Raw genomic sequence first — 24,968 nt, forward strand, 5'->3', positions numbered from 1 at the left:
ATGGAGAGAGAACTGCAGGGCAGGATGGAGAGAGAACTGCAGGGCAGGATGGGAGAGAACTGCAGGGCAGGATGGAGAGAGAACTGCAGGGCAGGATGGGAGAGAGAACTGCAGGGCAGGATGGAGAGAGAACTGCAGGGCAGGATGGGAGAGAGAACTGCAGGGCAGGATGGGAGAGAGAACTGCAGGGCAGGATGGGAGAGAGAACTGCAGGGCAGGATGGGGAGAGAGAACTGCAGGGCAGGATGGGAGAGAGAACTGCAGGGCAGGATGGGAGAGAGAACTGCAGGGCAGGATGGGAGAGAGAACTGCAGGGCAGGATGGGAGAGAGAACTGCAGGGCAGGATGGGAGAGAGAACTGCAGGGCAGGATGGGAGAGGGCAGGGCAGGATGGGAGAGAGAACTGCAGGGCAGGATGGGAGAGAGAACTGCAGGGCAGGATGGGAGAGAGAACTGCAGGGCAGGATGGGAGAGAGAACTGCAGGGCAGGATGGGAGAGAGAACTGCAGGGCAGGATGGGAGAGAGAACTGCAGGGCAGGATGGGAGAGAGAGAACTGCAGGGCAGGATGGGAGAGAGAGAACTGCAGGGCAGGATGAGAGAGAGAGAACTGCAGGGCAGGATGAGAGAGAGAGAACTGCAGGGCAGGATGGGAGAGAGAACTGCAGGGCAGGATGGGAGAGAGAACTGCAGGGCAGGATGGGAGAGAGAACTGCAGGGCAGGATGGTAATTGCATAACGGTGTCTCTCTTCGCTGTTCTCTTTGACTGCCCTCCTCCCCTGTTGGTTCGTGTGATTCCACGGCTCTTAAGTCATTTTATTAATGCGTTCCTCATCCCCCTCCGGTCTCTCCACCCGCCCCCCCGGTCCTTGCTCCCACCATCTGCACCTCTTGTTTACCCAATGCTTGAGTTTGTCTGTAAGGCCAGGGTGGCTAGCAGCAGTAGCAGAGACGGTCTGGGTCTCTAAGTAGACTAGTAGAAACCTAGACCCAGTCCCCAGAGGTCTTCAGCTGTAGTCTAAACCGAGGCCCAGTCCCCAGAGGGACATCTTGACTCTTCCTTCATAGCAGTGGTCTGTACTCTCTCTGTTTTTAATGCTGACATCTTGACTCTTCATAGCAGTGGTCTGTACTCTCTCTGTTTTTAATGCTGACATCTTGACTCTTCATAGCAGTGGTCTGTACTCTCTCTGTTTTTAATGTTGACATCTTGACTCTTCATAGCAGTGGTCTGTACTCTCTGTTTTTAATGCTGACATCTTGACTCTTCATAGCAGTGGTCTGTACTCTCTCTGTTTTTAATGCTGACATCTTGACTCTTCCTTCATAACAGTGGTCTGTACTCTCTCTGTTTTTAATGTTGACATCTTGACTCTTCCTTCATAACAGTGGTCTGTACTCTCTGTTTTTAATGTTGACATCTTGACTCTTCCTTCATAGCAGTGGTCTGTACTCTCTGTTTTTAATGTTGACATCTTGACTCTTCCTTCATAGCAGTGGTCTGTACTCTCTGTTTTTAATGCTGACATCTTGACTCTTCATAGCAGTGGTCTGTACTCTCTCTGTTTATAATGTTGACATCTTGACTCTTCCTTCATAGCAGTGGTCTGTACTCTCTCTGTTTTTAACGTTGACATCTTGACTCTTCCTTCATAGCAGTGGTCTGTACTCTCTCTGTTTTTAATGCTGACATCTTGACTCTTCATAGCAGTGGTCTGTACTCTCTCTGTTTTTAATGCTGACATCTTGACTCTTCATAGCAGTGGTCTGTACTCTCTCTGTTTTTAATGCTGACATCTTGACTCTTCATAGCAGTGGTCTGTACTCTCTCTGTTTTTAATGCTGACATCTTGACTCTTCATAGCAGTGGTCTGTACTCTCTCTGTTTTTAATGCTGACATCTTGACTCTTCCTTCATAGCAGTGGTCTGTACTCTCTCTGTTTTTAATGTTGACATCTTGACTCTTCCTTCATAGCAGTGGTCTGTACTCTCTCTGTTTTTAATGTTGACATCTTGACTCTTCCTTCATAGCAGTGGTCTGTACTCTCTCTGTTTTTAATGTTGACATCTTGACTCTTCCTTCATAGCAGTGGTCTGTACTCTCTCTGTTTTTAATGTTGACATCTTGACTCTTCCTTCATAGCAGTGGTCTGTACTCTCTCTGTTTTTAATGCTGACATCTTGACTCTTCATAGCAGTGGTCTGTACTCTCTCTGTTTTTAATGTTGACATCTTGACCCTTCATAGCAGTGGTCTGTACTCTCTCTGTTTTTGATGTTGACATCTTGACTCTTCCTTCATAGCAGTGGTCTGTACTCTCTGTTTTTAATGTTGACATCTTGACTCTTCATAGCAGTGGTCTGTACTCTCTCTGTTTTTAATGCTGACATCTTGACTCTTCCTTCATAGCAGTGGTCTGTACTCTCTGTTTTTAACGTTGACAGCTTGACTCTTCCTTCATAGCAGTGGTCTGTACTCTCTGTTTTTAACGTTGACATCTTGACTCTTCATAGCAGTGGTCTGTACTCTCTCTGTTTTTAATGTTGACATCTTGACTCTTCCTTCATAGCAGTGGTCTGTACTCTCTGTTTTTAATGTTGACATCTTGACTCTTCATAGCAGTGGTCTGTACTCTCTGTTTTTAACGTTGACATCTTGACTCTTCATAGCAGTGGTCTGTACTCTCTGTTTTTAATGTTGACATCTTGACTCTTCATAGCAGTGGTCTGTACTCTCTCTGTTTTTAACGTTGACATCTTGACTCTTCCTTCATAGCAGTGGTCTGTACTCTCTGTTTTTAATGTTGACATCTTGACTCTTCCTTCATAGCAGTGGTCTGTACTCTCTGTTTTTAACGTTGACATCTTGACTCTTCATAGCAGTGGTCTGTACTCTCTCTGTTTTTAATGTTGACAGCTGAGAAGATGCTAGCCTGAGAACGTGTTATGTAAACGTTAGTTATCATCTACACAGATGTTTATATATAGAATTCCAACTGAGTTGTATAGTGTGTAGACTAGTACTACACTACTCAGTTGGGATTTTATACACATCTGTGTTGACTGTTACTACATTTTTAGGGGACAATGCACACACATCAATTTTACAATAATTTAACATCCATGTAAGTGTGCTCCGGGTTAGCCAAAAGCTAATTAGCATCCGTAGTCCGAGGGCAGGTAATGGCCTTTACACAGCCACAAAACAACATACCATTACATCCAATAATATATATATAATTCTAACGACAACACCAACAGTCGTCTTGCGAATGAGGAACCACAGCACAGGTTTGGATTGATTTTGAGCTATGTTTTCAATATAACAATATTAGGCCCCCTTCTGTTTACCATCTATATAAAATGATCTCCAACAAGTTAACTAGTTAAATGTTAAATAAATATTAAAATATATGTCAATAGTGTAAGGTTCTGAGGGAGCTACGGTGAAGTTTTGTCTTCAATTAAAAGTTGGTTGTAAAGATGAGTTCAGTTCCCTGCAAGAGAACCTTCACATTGAATCATTTAAATTATTATTTTGTCTCGTCTTTTTCTGACCTGTCTCATTTGCTCTCTGACCTCCCCCCTTCTTCCTCTCTCTCCCTCCCTCTCTCTCCCTCCTCCCTTCTCCCCTCTCCCTCCTCCCCTCTCCCTCCTCCCCCTCTCTCCCTGACTCCCTTCCCTCCTCCCTGGTCCCTCCTCCCCTCTCCCTGTTTCTCTCTCTCCTCTCTCTCATCTCTCTCTCCCTCTCTCCCAGTCTCCCTCTCTCCCTCTCTCCCTCTCTCTTCTCTCCCTCTCTCTCTCATCTTCTCCCTTCTCTCTCTCTCCCTTCTCTCTCTCTCCCTCTCTCTCTCTCCCTTTCTCTCTCTCCCTTCTCTCTCTCTCCCTTCTCTCTCTCTCCCTTCTCTGTCTCTCCCTTCTCTCTTTCCCTTCTCTCTCCCCCCTTCTTCTCTCCCCCTTCTCTCTCTCTCCCCCTTCTCTCTCTCTCTCCCCCTTCTGTTCTCTCCCCCTTCTCTCTCTCTCCCCCTTGCTCTCTCTCCCCCTTCTCTGTTCTCCCCCTTCTCTCTCTCTCTCTCCCCCTTCTCGACCCCCTTGTTCTCTCTCCCCCTCTCTCTCTCCCCCCTCCCCCTTCTGAGTTCTCCCCCCCCTTCTCTCTCTCTCTCCCCCCTTCTCTCTCTCTCTCCCCCTTCTCTCTCTTTCCCCCTTCTCTCTCTCTCTCCCCCTTCTCTCGCTCTCCCTCCCTCCCAGGTTTGAACACTCTAAAGAAGACGTGCCGTCGCTGCCACCCCCTGCCTCCGCCTGCGCCCTTTCACAATACGTATAGCATCCATGTTCCCAGTGGATCGGCGGGTGGTCAGTCGGCAGACGGCCCAGAGAACCCTCATGGATCAGGGGCAGGGGGACTGGGTTATGGCGGCGGAGTTTGTACCAGGCCAGCCATACTATTGTGGAAGGGGTAAGTGTGTCTCAGAAGCTTGTGACAGAAGCCTACTTTACATAATTACTTTATTATTATTGAAATTATTAAGTTAAAGTGCCTTAACATGTAGCACGTACCGAAGCAAGGTGCAGCCTGTCTGGTCCAGTCATTCAACGCAGTGGTCTTTACCACCGTGATTGCTGTCACACTGGTTGGTCCTCATTCAGGACCCAGGCTGCTAAAGCTTTCTTAACCCCAGAGCCATGTTGTCTCAATGTGATCAATTAATCGTGCAGCCCTACTGGCTTCTACAAGGTGTCGAAAGCGTTCCACAGGGATGCTGGTCCCATGTTGACTCTCAAGGTGTTGAAAAGTTCCACACGGATGCTGGTCCCATGTTGACTCTACAAGGTGTTAAAAGCGTTCCACAGGGATGCTGGTCCCATGTTGACTCTACAAGGTGTTGAAAGGTTCCCCAGGGATGCTGGTCCCATGTTGACTCTACAAGGTGTTGAAAAGCGTTCCACAGGGATGCTGGTCCCATGTTGACTCTACAAGGTGTTGAAAAGTTCCCCAGGGATGCTGGTCCCATGTTGACTCTACAAGGTGTTGAAAAGCGTTCCACAGGGATGCTGGTCCCATGTTGACTCTACAAGGTGTTGAAAAGCGTTCCCCAGGGATGCTGGTCCCATGTTGACTCTACAAGGTGTTGAAAAGCGTTCCCCAGGGATGCTGGTCCCATGTTGACTCTACAAGGTGTTGAAAAGCGTTCCCCAGGGATGCTGGTCCCATGTTGACTCCAATGCTTCCCAACAGTTGTGTCAAGTTGTCTGGATGGTCTTTGGGTGGTGGATCATTCAGACACATACGGGAAACTGTTGAGCATGGAAAAACCCAGCAGCGCTGCAGTTCTTGACTCTAACCGGTGCGCCTGGCACCTACTACCGTACCCCGTTCAAAGGCACAGAAATATTTAGTCTTGTCCATTCACCCTCTGAATGGCACACATCACAATCCATCTCAAGACTTAATTTAAAAAAATGTTTAAACCACCTGTCTCCTCCCCTTCATCTACACTGATTGAAGTGGATTTAACAGGTAACATCAATAAGGGATCTCATCTTTCACCTGGTCAGTCTATGTCATGGAAAGAGTAGGTGTTCCTAATGTTTTGTACACTGTGTATAGGGAGTAGGGTGCTGTTTGGGACTGGTATCCTTAGCTAGCTCAACTGTGGAAGTGGAGGAGGAGAGCAAAGCTACGGTCAAAAGGACACCCTAGTTACTACGGTCAAAAGGACACCCTAGTTACTACGGTCAAAAGGACACCCTAGTTACTACGGTCAAAATGACACCCTAGTTACTACGGTCAAAATGACACCCTAGTTACTACGGTCAAAATGACACCCTAGTTACTACGGTCAAAAGGACACCCTAGTTACTACGGTCAAAAGGACACCCTAGTTACTACGGTCAAAAGGACACCCTAGTTACTACGGTCAAAAGGACACCTAGTTACTACGGTCAAAAGGACACCCTAGTTACTACGGTCTTAATCCGTGCGCTCTGTACAGAATAGAGTTCCATTTGAGAGGCAGATGGTGTCCTTAGCTAGCCCAACTGCTGACAGGGTGAGTTTGTGTCAGTCTGTCAGGGTGTCCTCAGCTTGAGCCACTGATATGCCAACAGTGCCAGTCTGCCAACTTCTGCCATGTGGCCGGACGCGGTGTGAAATGAAAAGCCTTTATGGATGATTGGAATGTAGCGATCAGTTTGTCCCTCCTGTCTCCCTGTAGGATGGACATGATATACTGTCAGTCACCTACTAAGTCAATAAGACACGTTCTGTTTGTCCCTCCTGTCTCCCTGTAGGATGGACATGATATACTGTCAGTCACCTACTAAGTCAATAAGACACGTTCTGTTTGTCCCTCCTGTCTCCCTGTAGGATGGACATGATGTACTGTCAGTCACCTACTAAGTCGGTACTTTTGGCCCCTGTGGGCACCGGTCAGAAATGTCTCTATATAGGAAATGGGGGTGCCATCTTGGAATACCCAGAATCCCCTTTCTGTTTGGTCTGCTGCCAAATGCTCCCCAATCCAGTCTCCCACTGAGCAGGTGTATTTTTCTGTGAGTGAGTGAGTGAGTGAGTGAGTGAGTGAGAGAGGGCGACTTCTGGTTGATTTTGTTACCTTTTGGGGGCATTTTAGCATCTTTTTATTTACAAGTTGGTTTATAGGACCACCAGACTCATGAGGTAAATAAATGGCACCATTTTGTTGGCGCCAAGTCGATGACTGTTTCCATGTGTCTTAATTCAGGGTGTGTGTCTGGCTCGCCACCTCTCTCTCCTTTTCGCTCACCTCTCTCCCCCTCCTCTTCCCCCTCCTCGTCAGACCCGGTGAAGTCTGAAGGCTCGGGGATGAGTCCTCTGATGGAGCGAGAGAAAGACCCGGCGGGAGACGATAAGGAGTTGAGGAAGACTCTGTGTCCCTACGCCGCCATGGGGGAGTGTCGCTATGGACTCAACTGTGCCTATCTCCACGGCGACGTGTGTGACATGTGCGGTCTGCAGGTGCTCCATCCCTCCAACGACGCACAGCGATCAGAACACACCAAGGTAACGGTCCTGTCAACACACGCCCCTCCATCAGAACACACCTGTACCTGTCAACACACGCCCCTCCATCAGAACACACCTGTACCTGTCAACACACGCCCCTCCATCAGAACACACCTGTACCTGTCAACACACGCCCCTCCATCAGAACACACCTGTACCTGTCAACACACGACCCCTCCATCAGAACACACCTGTACCTGTCAACACACGCCCCTCCATCAGAACACACCTGTACCTGTCAACACACGACCCCTCCGTCAGAACACACCTGTACCTGTCAACACACGACCCCTCCGTCAGAACACACCTGTACCTGTCAACACACGCCCCTCCGTCAGAACACACCTGTACCTGTCAACACACGCCCCTCCGTCAGAACACACCTGTACCTGTCAACACACGCCCCTCCGTCAGAACACACCTGTACCTGTCAACACACGCCCCTCCGTCAGAACACACCTGTACCTGTCAACACACGCCCCTCCGTCAGAACACACCTGTACCTGTCAACACACCCTCCGTCAGAACACACCTGTACCTGTCAACACACGCCCCTCCGTCAGAACACACCTGTACCTGTCAACACACGCCCCTCCGTCAGAACACACCTGTACCTGTCAACACACGCCCCTCCGTCAGAACACACCTGTACCTGTCAACACACGCCCCTCCGTCAGAACACACCTGTACCTGTCAACACACGCCCCTCCGTCAGAACACACCTGTACCTGTCAACACACGCCCCTCCGTCAGAACACACCTGTACCTGTCAACACACGCCCCTCTGTCAGAACACACCTGTACCTGTCAACACACGCCCCTCCGTCAGAACACACCTGTACCTGTCAACACACGCCCCTCCGTCAGAACACACCTGTACCTGTCAACACACGCCCCTCCGTCAGAACACACCTGTACCTGTCAACACACGCCCCTCCGTCAGAACACACCTGTACCTGTCAACACACGCCCCTCCGTCAGAACACACCTGTACCTGTCAACACACGCCCCTCCGTCAGAACACACCTGTACCTGTCAACACACGCCCCTCCGTCAGAACACACCTGTACCTGTCAACACACGCCCCTCCGTCAGAACACACCTGTACCTGTCACACACGCCCCTCCGTCAGAACACACCTGTACCTGTCAACACACGCCCCTCCGTCAGAACACACCTGTACCTGTCAACACACGCCCCTCCGTCAGAACACACCTGTACCTGTCAACACACGCCCCTCCGTCAGAACACACCTGTACCTGTCAACACACGCCCCTCCGTCAGAACACACCTGTACCTGTCAACACACGCCCCTCCGTCAGAACACACCTGTACCTGTCAACACACGCCCCTCCGTCAGAACACACCTGTACCTGTCAACATACGACCCCTCCATCAGAACACACCAAGGTCAAATCAAGATGCATTTGTGAGGCGTTAATTAATGTAACTCAGCTGTGTGGTACTTAGTCTCCTTGTTTTACTGTCAGATACTGTATTTATATATTACGGTCTCCCCCAGGCTTCATAATGCATTATAGTGGTTAGCTATACCTTTTCTATCCCCCCCAGGCTTCATAATGCATTATAGTGGTTAGCTATACCTTTTCTATCCCCCCAGGCTTCATAATGCATTATAGTGGTTAGCTATACCTTTAGTATTCCCCCCCCCAGGCTTCATAATGCATTATAGTGGTTAGCTATACCTGTAGTATCCCCCCCCCAGGCTTCATAATGCATTATAGTGGTTAGCTATACCTTTAGTATCCCCCCAGGCTTCATAATGCATTATAGTGGTTAGCTATACCTGTAGTATCCCCCAGGCTTCATAATGCATTCTAGTGGTAAGCTATACCTTTATCCTCCACCCCCAGGCTTCATAATGCATTATAGTGGTTAGCTATACCCTTAGTACCCCCCCCCTCAGGCTTCATAATGCATTATAGTGGTTAGCTATACCTTTAGTACCCCCAGGCTTCATAATGCATTATAGTGGTTAGCTATACCTTTAGTACCCCCCCCCTCAGGCTTCATAATGCATTATAGTGGTTAGCTATACCCTTATGCCCCCCCCAGGCTTCATAATGCATTATAGTGGTTAGCTATACCTTTAGTATCCCCCCCCAGGCTTCATAATGCATTATAGTGGTTAGCTATACCCTTAGTACCCCCCCCCCCAGGCTTCATAATGCATTATAGTGGTTAGCTATACCTTTATGCCCCCCAGGCTTCATAATGCATTATAGTGGTTAGCTATCCCTTAGTACCCCCCCAGGCTTCATAATGCATTATAGTGGTTAGCTGTACCCCCCCCCCCAGGCTTCATAATGCATTATAGTGGTTAGCTATACCTGTAGTATTCCCCAGGCTTCATAATGCATTATAGTGGTTAGCTATACCTTTAGTATTCCCCCCAGGCTTCATAATGCATTATAGTGGTTAGCTATACCCTTAGGACCCCCCCCCCCCAGGCTTCATAATGCATTATAGTGGTTAGCTATACCTTTAGTATTCCCCCCAGGCTTCATAATGCATTATAGTGGTTAGCTATACCTTTAGTACCCCCCCAGGCTTCATAATGCATTATAGTGGTTAGCTATACCATTAGTATTCCCCCCAGGCTTCATAATGCATTATAGTGGTTACCTATACCTTTAGGATTCCCCCAGGCTTCATAATGCATTATAGTGGTTAGCTTTACCTTTAGTATTCCCCCAGGCTTCATAATGCATTAGTGGTTAGCTATACACCCCCCCAGGCTTCATAATGCATTATAGTGGTTACTATACCTTTAGTACCCCCCAGGCTTCATAATGCATTATAGTGGTTAGCTATACCTTTAGTATTCCTCCCAGGCTTCATAATGCATTATAGTGGTTAGCTATACCTGTAGTATTCCCCCCCCCCCCCAGGCCTCATAATGCATTATAGTGGTTAGCTATACCTTTAGCCCCCCCCAGGCTTCATAATGCATTATAGTGGTTAGCTATACCTTTGGATTCCCCCAGGCTTCATAATGCATTATAGTGGTTAGCTATACCTTTAGTATTCCCCCCAGGCTTCATAATGCATTAGTGGTTAGCTATACCTTTAGTACCCCCCCAGGCTTCATAATGCATTATAGTGGTTAGCTTTACCTTTAGTATTCCCCCAGGCTTCATAATGCATTAGTGGTTAGCTATACCTTTAGTACCCCCAGGCTTCATAATGCATTATAGTGGTTAGCTTTACCTTTAGTATTCCCCCAGGCTTCATAATGCATTAGTGGTTAGCTATACCTTTAGTATCCCCCCAGGCTTCATAATGCATTATAGTGGTTAGCTATACCTTTAGTATTCCCCCCAGGCTTCATAATGCATTATAGTGGTTAGCTATACCTTTAGTATCCCCCCCAGGCTTCATAATGCATTATAGTGGTTAGCTATACCTTTAGTATTCCCCCCAGGCTTCATAATGCATTATAGTGGTTAGCTATACCTTTAGTATCCCCCCCAGGCTTCATAATGCATTATAGTGGTTAGCTATACCTTTAGTATCCCCCCCAGGCTTCATAATGCATTATAGTGGTTAGCTATACCTTTAGTATTCCCCCCAGGCTTCATAATGCATTAGTGGTTAGCTATACCTTTAGTACACACCCCCTCAGGCTTCATAATGCATTAGTGGTTAGCTATACCTTTAGTATCCCCCCCAGGCTTCATAATGCATTATAGTGGTTAGCTATACCTTTTCTATCCCCCAGGCTTCATAATGCATTATAGTGGTTAGCTATACCTTTAGTACCCCCCCCAGGCTTCATAATGCATTATAGTGGTTAGCTATACCTTTGTTGTTCCTCTTCAGGCTTGCATCGAGGCCCATGAGAAGGACATGGAGCTGTCGTTTGCCATCCAGCGCAGTAAGGACATGCAGTGTGGCGTGTGTATGGAGGTGGTGTTTGACAAGGCCAACCCCAGTGAGAGACGCTTCGGCATCCTGTCCAACTGCTGCCACTGCTACTGCCTCAAGTGCATCCGCAAGTGGAGGAGCGCCAAGACGTTCGAGAGCAAGATAATCAAGTAAGGAAGTAGTTATTATCCCGAGGGACAAGACCATCAAGTAAGGAAGTAGTTATTATCCCGAGGGACAAGACCATCAAGTAAGGAAGTAGTTTTCATTATCCTGAGGGACAAGACCATCAAGTAAGGAAGTAGTTTTCATTATCCTGAGGGACAAGACCATCAAGTAAGGAAGTAGTTTTCATTATCCTGAGGGACAAGACCATCAAGTAAGGAAGTAGTTTTCATTATCCCGAGGGACAATTACTTTTGCAGCACGTAGTAAAAAATACAATGAACACATGACAATAAATAAATATAGACCTAAAACCAAAGCAGTGTATGCTGCAATATGTAGACAATACTACTACAGCTTATTGAGGTAGATGAGACTACTACAGCTTATTGAGGTAGATGAGACTACTACAGCTTATTGAGGTAGACAATACTACTACAGCTTATTGAGGAAGATGAGACTACTACAGCTTATTGAGGAAGATGAGACTACTACAGCTTATTGAGGAAGACGAGACTACTACAGCTTATTGAGGTAGACGAGACTACTACAGCTTATTGAGGTAGACGAGACTACTACAGCTTATTGAGGAAGACAATACTACTACAGCTTATTGAGGAAGATGAGACTACTACAGCTTATTGAGGAAGATGAGACTACTACAGCTTATTGAGGAAGATGAGACTACTACAGCTTATTGAGGAAGATGAGACTACTACAGCTTATTGAGGAAGATGAGACTACTACAGCTTATTGAGGAAGATGAGACTACTACAGCTTATTGAGGAAGATGAGTCTACTACAGCTTATTGAGGTAGACAATACTACTACAGCTTATTGAGGTAGATGAGACGACTACAGCTTATTGAGGTAGATGAGACTACTACAGCTTATTGAGGAAGATGAGACTACTACAGCTTATTGAGGTAGACAGACTACTACAGCTTATTGAGGAAGATGAGACTACTACAGCTTATTGAGGAAGATGAGACTACTACAGCTTATTGAGGAAGATGAGACTACTAGAGCTTATTGAGGTAGACGAGACTACTACAGCTTATTGAGGTAGATGAGACTACTACAGCTTATTGAGGTAGATGAGACTACTACAGCTTATTGAGGAAGATGAGACTACTAGAGCTTATTGAGGTAGACGAGACGACTACAGCTTATTGAGGAAGATGAGACGACTACAGCTTATTGAGGTAGATGAGACTACTACAGCTTATTGAGGAAGATGAGACTACTACAGCTTATTGAGGAAGACGAGACTAATACAGCTTATTGAGGAAGACGAGACTACTACAGCTTATTGAGGTAGACGAGACTACTACAGCTTATTGAGGTAGACGAGACTACTACAGCTTACTAAGACGAGACTACTACAGCTGTTTAGAGTGTTGGGTCCCGTCCAACTAAACCTCCCTCTTCCCAGGTCCTGTCCAGAGTGTCGGATAACGTCCACAGAACGTCATCCCCAGTGAGTACTGGGTGGAGGACAAGGAAGACAAGCAGAAACTGATACAGAAATACAAGGATGGCATGGGGTAAGATATGTACTGATGATGGGGGGGGTAAGATATGTACTGATGATGGGGAGGATAAGATATGTACTGATGATGGGGGGGGATAAGATATGTACTGATGATGGGGGGGGGATAAGATATGTACTGATGATGGGGGGGTAAGATATGTACTGATGATGGGGCGGATAAGATATGTACTGATGATGGGGGGGATAAGATATGTACTGATGATGGGGGGGGATAAGATATGTACTGATGATGGGGGGGATAAGCCATGTACTGATGATGGGGGGATAAGATATGTACTGATGATGGGGGGGATAAGATATGTACTGATGATGGGGGGGGGGGGGGGGGATAAGATATGTACTGATGATGGGGGGGGATAAGATATGTACTGATGATGGGGGGGGGGGATAAGATATGTACTGATGATGAGGGGGTAAGATATGTACTGATGATGGGGGGGGGTAAGATATGTACTGATGATGGGGGGGGATAAGATGTACTGATGATGGGGATAAGATATGTACTGATGATGGGGGGGATAAGATATGTACTGATGATGGGGGGGATAAGATATGTACTGATGATAGGGGGGGGTAAGATATGTACTGATGATGGGGGGGGGATAAGATATGTACTGATGATGGGGGGGGATAAGATATGTACTGATGATGGGGGTAAGATATGTACTGATGATGGGGGGGGATAAGATTCTGATGATGGGGGGGGTAAGATATGTTGATGATGGGGGGATAAGATATGTACTGATGATGGGGGGTAAGATATGTACTGATGATGGGGGGGGGGTAAGATATGTACTGATGATGGGGGGTAAGATATGTACTGATGATGGGGGGGGATAAGATATGTACTGATGAGGGGGGATAAGATATGTACTGATGATGAGGGGGGATAAGATATGTACTGATGATGGGGGGGGGGGGGGGTAAGATATGTACTGATGATGGGGGCCATATGTACTGATGATGGGGGGGTAAGATATTACTGATGATGGGGGGGATAAGATATGTACTGATGATGGGGGGGTAAGATATGTACTGATGATGGGGGGGTAAGATATGTACTGATGATCCTAAGATATGTACTGATGATGGGGGTGGGGGGGTAAGATATGTACTGATGATGGGGGGGGTAAGATATGTACTGATGATGGGGGGAAGATATGTACTGATGATGGGGGGATAAGATATGTACTGATGATGGGGGGGGGGGGGTAAGATATGTACTGATGATAGGGACCGGGGGTAAGATATGTACTGATGATAGGAGGGGGTAAGATATGTACTGACGATGGGATGGGGGTAACATATGTACTGATGATGGGAGGGGGGTTAAGATATGTACTGATGATGGGGGGGGTAAGATATGTACTGATGATAGGAGGGGGGTAAGATATGTACTGATGATAGGAGGGGGGGTAAGATATGTACTGATGATAGGGGGGTAAGATATGTGCTGATGATAGGGGGGGGTAAGATATCCCTGATGATAGGGGGGTAAGATATGTACTGATGGGGGGGGGTAAGATATGTACTGATGATGGGGGGGGTAAGATATGTACTGATGATGGGGGGGGGGTAAGATATGTGCTGATGATATAAGATATGTACTGATGATGGGGGGGGGTAAGATATGTACTGATGATAGGGGGGTAAGATATGTACCATGAGAAGATATGTACTGATGATGGGGGGGTAAGATATGTACTGATGATGGGGGGGTAAGATATGTACTGATGATAGGGGGGTAAGATATGTGCTGATGGGGTGGGGGTAAGATATGTACTGATGGGGTGGGGGGTAAGATATGTACTGATGATGGGGGGGGTAAGATATGTACTGATGATGGGGGGGGTAAGATATGTACTGATGATGTAAGATATGTGCTGATGGGGTGGGGGTAAGATATGTACTGATGATGGGGGGTTAAGATATGTACTGATGATGGGGGGTTAAGATATGTACTGATGATGGGGGGTTAAGATATGTACTGATGATAGGGGGTAAGATATGTACTGATGATAGGGGGGTAAGATATGTGCTGATGATAGGGGGGGGGTAAGATATGTACTGATGATAGGAGGGGGGTAAGATATGTACTGATGATGGGAGGGGGGTAAGATATGTGCTGATGATAGGGGGGGGGTAAGATATGTGCTGATGATAGGGGGGTAAGATATGTACTGATGATAGGGGGGGTAAGATATGTACTGATGATAGGAGGGGGGGTAAGATATGTGCTGATGATAGGGGGGGGGGTAAGATATGTACTGATGATAGGGGGGGTAAGATATGTGCTGATGATAGGAGGGGGGTAAGATATGTACTGATGATAGGGGGGTAAGATATGTACCTGATGATAGGAGGGGGGGGGTAAGATATGTACTGGTGATAGGAGGGGGGTAAGATATGTACCTGATGATAGGGGGTAAGATATGTGCTGATGACCATAAGATATCTACTGATGGGGTGGGGGGGGGTAAGATATGTACTGATGAGGGGGGGGTAAGATATGTACTGATCAGGGGGGGGTAAGATATGTGCTGATGGGGGGGGGTAAGATATGTACTGATGGGGTGGGGGTAAGATATGTACTGATGATGGGGGGGTAAGATATGTACTGATGATGGGGGGGTAAGATATGTGCTGATGGGGTGGGGGGTAAGATATGTACTGATGGGGGGGGGTTAAGACCTGTACTGATGATGGGGGGTTAAGATATGTACTGATGATGGGGGGGGTTAAGATATGTACTGATGATACCTGATATGTACTGATGACAGGGGGGTAAGATATGTGCTGATGAAGGGGGGGTAAGATATGTACTGATGATAGGGGGTAAGATATGTACTGGTGATAGGAGGGGGTAAGATATGTACTGATGATGGGGGGGTAAGATATGTACTGATGATGGGGGGGGTAAGATATGTACTGATGATAGGAGGGGGGGGGTAAGATATGTACTGATGATAGGGGGGTAAGATATGTACTGATGATAGGAGGGGGGGGTAAGATATGTACTGATGATAGGAGGGGGGGTAAGATACCTGATGATAGGGGGGGGTAAGATATGTACTGATGATGGGAGGGGGGTAAGATATGTGCTGATGAGGAGGGGGTAAGATATGTACTGATGATAGGGGGGTAAGATATGTACTGATGATAGGAGGGGGTAAGATATGTACTGATGATAGGGGGGTAAGATATGTACTGATGATCAGTAAGATATGTGCTGATGATAGGGGGGTAAGATATGTACTGATGGGGGGTAAGATATACTGATAGGGGGGGTAAGATATGTACTGATGATGGGGGGGGTAAGATATGTGCTGATGATAGGGGGGTAAGATATGTACTGATGATAGGGGGTAAGATATGTACTGATGATAGGAGGGGGTAAGATACCTGATGATAGGAGGGGGGTAAGATATGTACTGATGATAGGGGGGTAAGATATGTACTGATGATGGGGGGGTAAGATATGTACTGATGATAGGGGGGTAAGATATGTGCTGATGATAGGGGGGGGTAAGATATGTGCTGATGATAGGAGGGGGGTAAGATATGTACTGATGATAGGAGGGGGTAAGATATGTACTGATGATAGGGGGTAAGATATGTACTGATGATGGGGAGGGGGTAAGATATGTGCTGATGACCTGTAAGATATGTACTGATGGGGGGGGGGTAAGATATGCTGATGGGGTGGGGAAGACACCTGTACCTGGGGGGGGGTAAGATATGTACTGATGATGGGGGGGGTAAGATATGTACTGATGATGTAAGATATGTCTGATGGGGTGGGGGGTAAGATATGTACTGATGATGGGGGGGGGGTAAGATATGTACTGATGATGGGGGGGGTAAGATATGTACTGATGATACAAGATATGTACTGATGATAGGGGGGGGGGTAAGATATGTACTGATGATAGGGGGGTAAGATATGTACTGATGATGGGGGGTAAGATATGTACTGATGATAGGAGGGGGGTAAGATATGTACTGATGATCAAGATACACCTGATGATAGGGGGGTAAGATATGTACTGATGATAGGAGGGGGTAAGATATGTACTGATGATAGGGGGGTACAGGTACTGATGGGGGGTAAGATATGTACTGATGATAGGAGGGGGGGTAAGATATGTACTGATGATAGGGGGGTGATATGTACTGATGATGGGAGGGGGGTAAGATATGTGCTGATGATGGGGGGGGTAAGATATGTACTGATGATGGGGGGTAAGATATGTACTGATGATGGGGGGGTAAGATATGTACTGATGATGGGGGGGGGGGTAAGATATGTACTGACCTAAGATATGTACTGATGGGGGGGTAAGATATGTACCCTGATGGGGTAAGGGGGTGGGGGGTAACCTGTACTGATGATGGGGGGTAAGATATGTACTGATGATAGGGGGGGGGTAAGATATGTACTGATGATGGGGGGTAAGATATGTACTGATGATGGGGGGGTAAGACATGTACTGATAAGATATGTACTGATGATGATAGGGGGTAAGATATGTACTGATGATGGGGGGGTAAGATATGTACTGATGATGGGGGGGGGGTAAGATATGTACTGATGAGGGGGGTAAGATATGTACTGATGATCATGTACTGATGATGGGGGGGGTAAGATATGTACTGATGATGGGGGGGGTAAGATATGTACTGATGATAGGGGGGGTAAGATATGTACTGATGATGAGGGGGGGGGTAAGATATGTACTGATGATAGGGGGGGTAAGATATGTACTGATGATAGGGGGGGGGTAAGATATGTACTGATGATAGGAGGGGGGTAAGATATGTACTGATGATGGGGGGGGGTAAGATATGTACTGATGATAGGAGGGGGGTAAGATATGTACTGATGATGGGGGGTAAGATATGTACTGATGATGGGAGGGGGGTAAGATATGTACTGATGATAGGAGGGGGTAAGATATGTACTGATGATGGGTACTGGGGGGGGTAAGATATGTACTGATGATAGGGGGGGGGTAAGATATGTACTGATGATAGGGGGGGGGTAAGATATGTACTGATGATAGGGAGGGGGGTAAGATATGTACTGAGATATGTACTGCTGATTGGGGGGGTAAGATATGTACTGATGATAGGGGGGGTAAGATATGTACTGATGATGGGGGGGGTAAGATATGTACTGATGATAGGAGGGAGGGGGGTAAGATATGTACTGATGATAGGAGGGGGGGTAAGATATGTACTGATGATGGGGGGGGTAAGATATGTACTGATGATAGGGGGGGGTAAGATATGTACTGATGATGGGGGGGGGGTAAGATATGTACTGATGATGGGGGGGGGTAAGATATGCATGATATGGGATGGGGTGATGTATAGGGGGGTAAGATATGTACTGATGATGGGGGGGGGTAAGATATGTACTGATGATAGGAGGGGGGGTAAGATATGTACTGATGATGGGGGGGGTAAGATATGTACTGATGATAGGGGGGTAAGATATGTACTGATGATGGGGGGGGGTAAGATATGTACTGATGATGGGGGGGGTAAGATATGTACTGATGGGTGGGGGGTAAGATATGTACCCCCCAGGGGGGTAAGATATGTACTGATGATAGGGGGGTAAGATATGTACTGATGATAGGGGGGTAAGATATGTACTGATGATAGGAGGGGGTAAGATATGTACTGATGATTAAGATATGTACTGATGATAGGAGGGGGGTAAGATATGTACTGATGATAGGGGGGTAAGATATGTACTGATGATAGGAGGGGGTAAGATATGTACTGATGATGGGGGGGTAAGATATGTACTGATGATAGGAGGGGGGTAAGATATGTACTGATGATAGGGGGGGGGTAAGATATGTACTGATGATGGGAGGGGGTAAGATAGTACTGATGATAGGAGGGGGTAAGATATGTACTGATGATGGGAGGGGTAAGATATGTACTGATGATGGGGAGGGGGTAAGATAGCTGATGATGAGATATGTGCTGATGGGGGGGGGGTAAGATATGTACTGATGATGGGGGGGGTAAGCATGTACTGATGATGGGGGTAAGATATGTACTGATGATGGGAGGGGGGGGGTAAGATATGTACTGATGATGGGAGGGGGTAAGAATGTACTGATGATAGGGGGGGGGTAAGATATGTACTGATGATAGGGGGTAAGATATGTACTGATGATGGGAGGATATTCTGATAATGATATGTACTATGATGGGGGGGTAAGCTATACTGATGAGGGGGGGGGTAAGATATGTACTGATGATGGGGGGGTAAGATATGTACTGATGAATAAGATATGTACTGATGATGGGGGGGGTAAGATATGTACTGATGATTAAGATATGTACTGATGATGGGAGGGGGTAAGATATGTACTGATGATGGGGGGGTAAGATATGTACTGATGATGGGGGGGTAAGATATGTACTGATATGGGAGGGGGTAAGATATGTACTGATGATGGGGGGGGGATGAAGATATGTACTGATGATGGAGGGGGGGGGGTAAGGCTGATGATGGGGGGGGTAAGATATGTACTGATGATAGGGGGTAAGATATGTACTGATTAAGATATGTACTGATGGGGGGGGGTAAGATATGTACTGATGATAGGGGGGGTAAGATATGTACTGATGATGGGAGGGGGTAAGATATGTACTGATGATGGGGGGGGTAAGATATGTACTGATGATAGGGGGGGGTAAGATATGTACTGATGATAGGGGGTAAGATATGGCTTGATAGGAGGGGGGTAAGATATGTACTGATGTGGTAAGATATGTACTGATGATGGGGGGGTAAGATACCCCCAGGCTTCAAGATATGTACTGATGATGGGAGGGGGTAAGATATGTACTGATAGGAGGAGGGGGGGGTAAGCTGTACTGATGAAGGGGGGTAAGATATGTATGATGATGGGGGGGTAAGGGGGGTAAGATATGTACTGATGATGGGGGGTAAGATATGTACTGATGATGGGGGGGGGGGGGGGTAAGATATGTACTGATGATGGGATAAGCATGTACTGAGTAGGGGGTAAGATATGTACTGATGATAGGAGGGGGGTAAGATATGTACTGATGATGGGAGGGGGTAAGATATGTACTGATGATAGGGGTAAGATATACCTGATGATGGGAGTATCCCCCAGTACTGATGATAATGCATTACTAGATGGTTAGCTATTACTGATTTAAGATATACCCCCCAGTAAGATATGTACTGATGAATGCATTGCTGATGATGGTTAAGATATGTACTGATGATTAAGATATGTACTGATGATGGGGGGGGGTAAAGCTTCTGATGAATGCATTATGATGATAGGGGGTTAAGATATGTACTGATGATGGGAGGGGGTAAGATATCCCCTGAGGCTTAAGATATGTACTGATGGGGGGTATATGTACTGATGATGGGGGGTAAGATATGTACTGATGATGGGGGGGGTAAGATCCCCCCTGAGGCTTAATATATGCACTGATGATGGTTAAGATATGTACTGATGATTTAGATATACTGATGATAGGGGGGTAAGATATGTACTGATGCATAGGGGGGGGTAAGATATGTACTGATGATAGGGGGGGTAAGATATGTACTGATGATGGGGGTAAGGGGTGAAGATATGTACCCCCCAGGGGTAAGATATGTACTGATGATGGGAGGGGGGTAAGATATGTACTGATGATGGGGGTAAGATATGTACTGATGATAGGAGGGGGGTAAGATATGTACTGATGATAGGGGGTAAGATATGTACTGATAAGATATGTACTGGGGGGGTAAGATATGTACTGATGATAGGAGGGGGTAAGATATGTACTGATGATAGGAGGGGGTAAGATATGTACTGATGATAGGGGGGGGGTAAGATATGTACTGATGATGGAGGGGGGTAAGATATGTACTGATGATAGGGGTTAAGATATGTACTGATGATGGGGGTAAGATATGTACTGATGATGGGGGGGTAAGATATGCATGATGATAGTGGTTAAGATATGTACTGATGATGGGGGGTAAGATATGTACTGATGATGGGGCTTCAGAATGCACTGATGATGGGGGGGTAAGATATGTACTGATGATGGGAGGGGGTAAGATATGTACCCCCCAGGCTGATGATGGGGGTAAGATATGTACTGATGATGGGGGGGGGGGTAAGATATGTACTGATGATAGGAGGTGATATGTACTGATTATAGGGGGGTAAGATATGTGCTGATGATAGGGGGGGGTAAGATATGTACTGATGATAGGAGGGGGTAAGATATGTACTGATGATAGGGGGTAAGATATGTACTGATGATAGGAGGGGTTAAGATATGTACTGATGATGGGAGGGGGGGTAAGTATGTACTGATGATAGGAGGGGGGTAAGATATGTACTGATGAAGGGGGGTAAGATATGTACTGATGATAGGGGGGGGTAAGATATGTACTGATGATAGGGGGTATAAGATATGGCTGATGATGGGGGGGGTAAGATATGTACTGATGGGGTGGGGGGTAAGATATGTACTGATGATGGGGGGGTATCCCCCCAGGCTTAAGATATGTACTGATGATAGGGGGGGTAAGATATGTACTGATGATGGGGGGGTAAGATATGTACTGATGATGGGCTTAAGATATGTACTGATGATAGGGTAAGATATGTACTGAGGGGGGGTAAGATCCTCTGATGATAGGAGGCTTCAGAATGTACTGATGATATGGGGGGGGTAAGATAGCTGATGATGGGGGGGGTAAGATATGTACTGATGATGGCTGGGGGTAAGATATGTACTGATGATGGGTGGTAAGATATGTACTGATGATGGGGGGGTAAGATACCCCTGATGGCTTGAGGGGGTAAGAATGCATTATAGTACTGATGATAGGGGGGTAAGATATGTACTGATGATATAAGATATGTACTGATGAGGCTTAAGATATGCTGATGATATAGATATGTACTGATGATGGGGCTATATGTACTGATGATAGGGGGGGGGTAAGATATGTACTTCATAATGCATTATGATGATGGGGGTAAGATATGTACTGATGATGGGGGGGGGTAAGATTGTACTGATGATGGGAGGGGGGTAAGATATGTACTGACCCCAGGATAAGATATTATATGATAGGGGGGGTAAGATATGTACTGATGATGGGGGTAAGATATGTACTGATGAATAAGATATGTACTGATGATGGGGTTAAGATATGTACTGATGATTATACTGATGATGGGGGGGGGCTGTACTGATGATAAGGGGGGTAAGATATTACTGATGATGGGGGGTAAGATATGTACTGATGATGAGGGGGGGGTAAGATATGTACTGATGATGGGGGGGGTAAGATATGTACTGGCTTGATATGGGGGGGGGGGGTAAGATATGTACTGATGATGGTAAGATATGTACTGATGATGGGGGGGTAAGATATGTACCCCCCCAGGCTTCATAATAAGATATGTACTGATGATAGGGGGGTAAGATATGTACTGATGATAGGGGGTAAGATATGTACTGATGATAGGGGGTAAGGTACTGATGATAGGGGGGTAAGATATGTACTGATGATGGGAGGGGGTAAGATATGTACTGATGATAGGAGGGGTAAGATATCAAGATATGGCTTGATAATAAGATATGTACTGATGATGGGGGGTAAGATATGTACTTGATCTAGGGGGGGTAAGATATGGCTTGATGGGGGGGTAAGAATGCATTATAGTGGTAAGATATGTACTGATGATGGGGGGGTAAGATATGTACTGATGATAGGGGGGGGGTAAGATATGCTGATGATAATAAGATATGTACTGATGATGGGGGGGTAAGATATGTACTGATGATGGGAGGGGGGTAAGATATGTACTGATGATAGGAGGTAAGATATGTACTGATGATGGGAGGGGGGGTAAGATATGTACTGATGATAGGGGGGTAAGATATGTACTGATGATGGTGGGGGTAAGATATGTACTGACTGATGGGCTGGGGGTAAGATATGCACTGATGATAGGGGGGTAAGATATGTACTGATGATTAAGATATGTGCTGGATGGGGGTAAGATATGTACTGATGATGGGGGGGGGGGGGGTAAGATATGTACTGATGATGGGGGGGGTAAGATATGTACTGATGATGGGGGGGGTAAGATATGTGCCCCCCCAGGCTAAGATAATGTACTGATGATAGGGGGGGTAAGATATGTACTGATGATGGGGGGGGCAAGATATGTGCTGATGGGGGGGTAAGATATGTACTGATGGGGTGGGGGTAAGATATGGGGGGTGGGGGGTAAGATATGTACTGATGATGATATGTACTGGGAGGGGGTAAGATATGTGCTGATGATAGGGGGTAAGATATGTACTGATGATTAGTAAGATATGTACTGATGATAGGGGGTAAGATATGTACTGATGATAGGGGGTAAGGGGGGTAAGTAAGATATGTGCTGATGGGGGGTAAGATATGTACTGATGATGGGGGGTAAGATATGTACTGATGATGGGAGGGGGTAAGATATGTACTGATGATGGGGGGGTAAGATATGTACTGATGATGGGAGGCTAAGATAATGCTGATGATAGGGGTAAGATATGTACTGATTAAGATATGTACTGATGACAGGGGGTAAGATATGCTGATGATGGGGGGGTAAGATATGCTGATGATAGGGAGGGGTAAGATATGTACTGATGATTAAGATATGTACTGATGATGGGGGGGTAAGATATGTACTGATGATAGGGGGGGTAAGATATGTACTGATGATGGGGGGGTAAGATATGTACTGATAGGAGGGGGGCAAGATATGTGCCATGAGGGGTAAGATATGTACTGATGATAGGTGGGGTAAGATATGTACTGATGATGGGAGGGTAAGATATGTACTGACAGGGGCCATATGTACTGATGATGGGAGGGTAAGATATGTACTGATGATGGGGGGTAAGATAACTGATGATGGGGGGTAAGATATGTGCTGATGGGGGGGTAAGATATGTACTGATGATAGGGGGGGGTAAGATATGTACTGATGATCCGTAAGATATGTACTGATGATGGGGGGCCAAGATACTGATGATAGGGGGGTAAGATATCTGATGATGGGAAGTAGGGGGGGTAAGATATCTGATGATGGGGGTAAGATATGACTGATGATGGGAGGGGGGAAGATAGTTATTATGATAGGAGGGGGTAAGAATGTACTGATCAAGTAAGGAAGTAAGATATGTTGATGATGGGAGGGGGACAAGATATGTACTGATGATGGGGGGTAAGATATGTACTGATGATAGTTTTCAGGGGGGTAAGATATAGTGATAGGGGGTAAGATATGTACTGATGATAGGGGGGGTAAGATATGTTGATGATATCCGTGATGACAAGGGGGGGGTAAGATATGTACTGATGATGGGGGGGTAAGATATGTACTGATGATGGGGGGGACAAGATATGTGCTGATGAAGGAAGATAGTAAGATTAAGTGTACTGATGATAGGGGGTAAGATATGTGGGACAAGATACCACTGATGAGTAAGGATGGGGGGGTAAGTTATGTCTGATGATAGGAGGGGGTAAGATATGTGCTGATGATAGGGGGGTAAGATATGTACTGATGATAGGGGGGTAAGATATGTGCTGATGATGGGGGGTAAGATATGTACTGATGATAGGGGGGTAAGATATGCACTGATGATGGGGGGGGGGGTAAGATATGTACTGATGAAGTAAGATATGTACTGATGGGGTGGGGGGTAAGATATGTACTGATGATGGGGGGGGGGGTAAGAATGTACTGATGGGGTGGGGGGTAAGATATGTACTGATGGGGGGGTAAGATATGTACTGATGATGGGGGGTAAGATATGTACTGATGATAGGGGGGTAAGATATGTACTGATGATGGGGGGGGGGTAAGATATGTACTGATGATGGGAGGGGGTAAGATATGTACTGATGATGGGGGGGGGGGGGTAAGATATGTACTGATGATGGGGGGAGGGTAAGATATGTACTGATGATGGGGGTAAGATATGTACTGATGATGGGGGGGTAAGATATGTACTGATGATGGGGGGGTAAGATATGTGCTGATGGGGTGGGGTAAGATATGTACTGATGATGGGGGGTAAGATATGTACTGATGATAGGAGGGGTAAGATATGTACTGATGATGGGGGGGGTAAGATATGTACTGATGATGGGGGGTAAGATATGTACTGATGATGGGAGGGGGTAAGATATATGTACTGATGATAGGGGGGGTAAGATATGTACTGATGATG

General features: G+C 46.4%; 1 pseudogene; it reads left to right on the top strand.

The window, feature by feature from the left end:
* The window catches only part of LOC135530349 (probable E3 ubiquitin-protein ligase makorin-1), a 49,280-nt pseudogene that overhangs the window by 13,050 nt on the left and 11,262 nt on the right, over positions 1 to 24,968 (top strand).

The sequence above is a fragment of the Oncorhynchus masou genome, unplaced genomic scaffold, assembly GCF_036934945.1.
Source record: "Oncorhynchus masou masou isolate Uvic2021 unplaced genomic scaffold, UVic_Omas_1.1 unplaced_scaffold_1323, whole genome shotgun sequence".
NCBI classification, from domain to species: domain Eukaryota; kingdom Metazoa; phylum Chordata; class Actinopteri; order Salmoniformes; family Salmonidae; genus Oncorhynchus; species Oncorhynchus masou.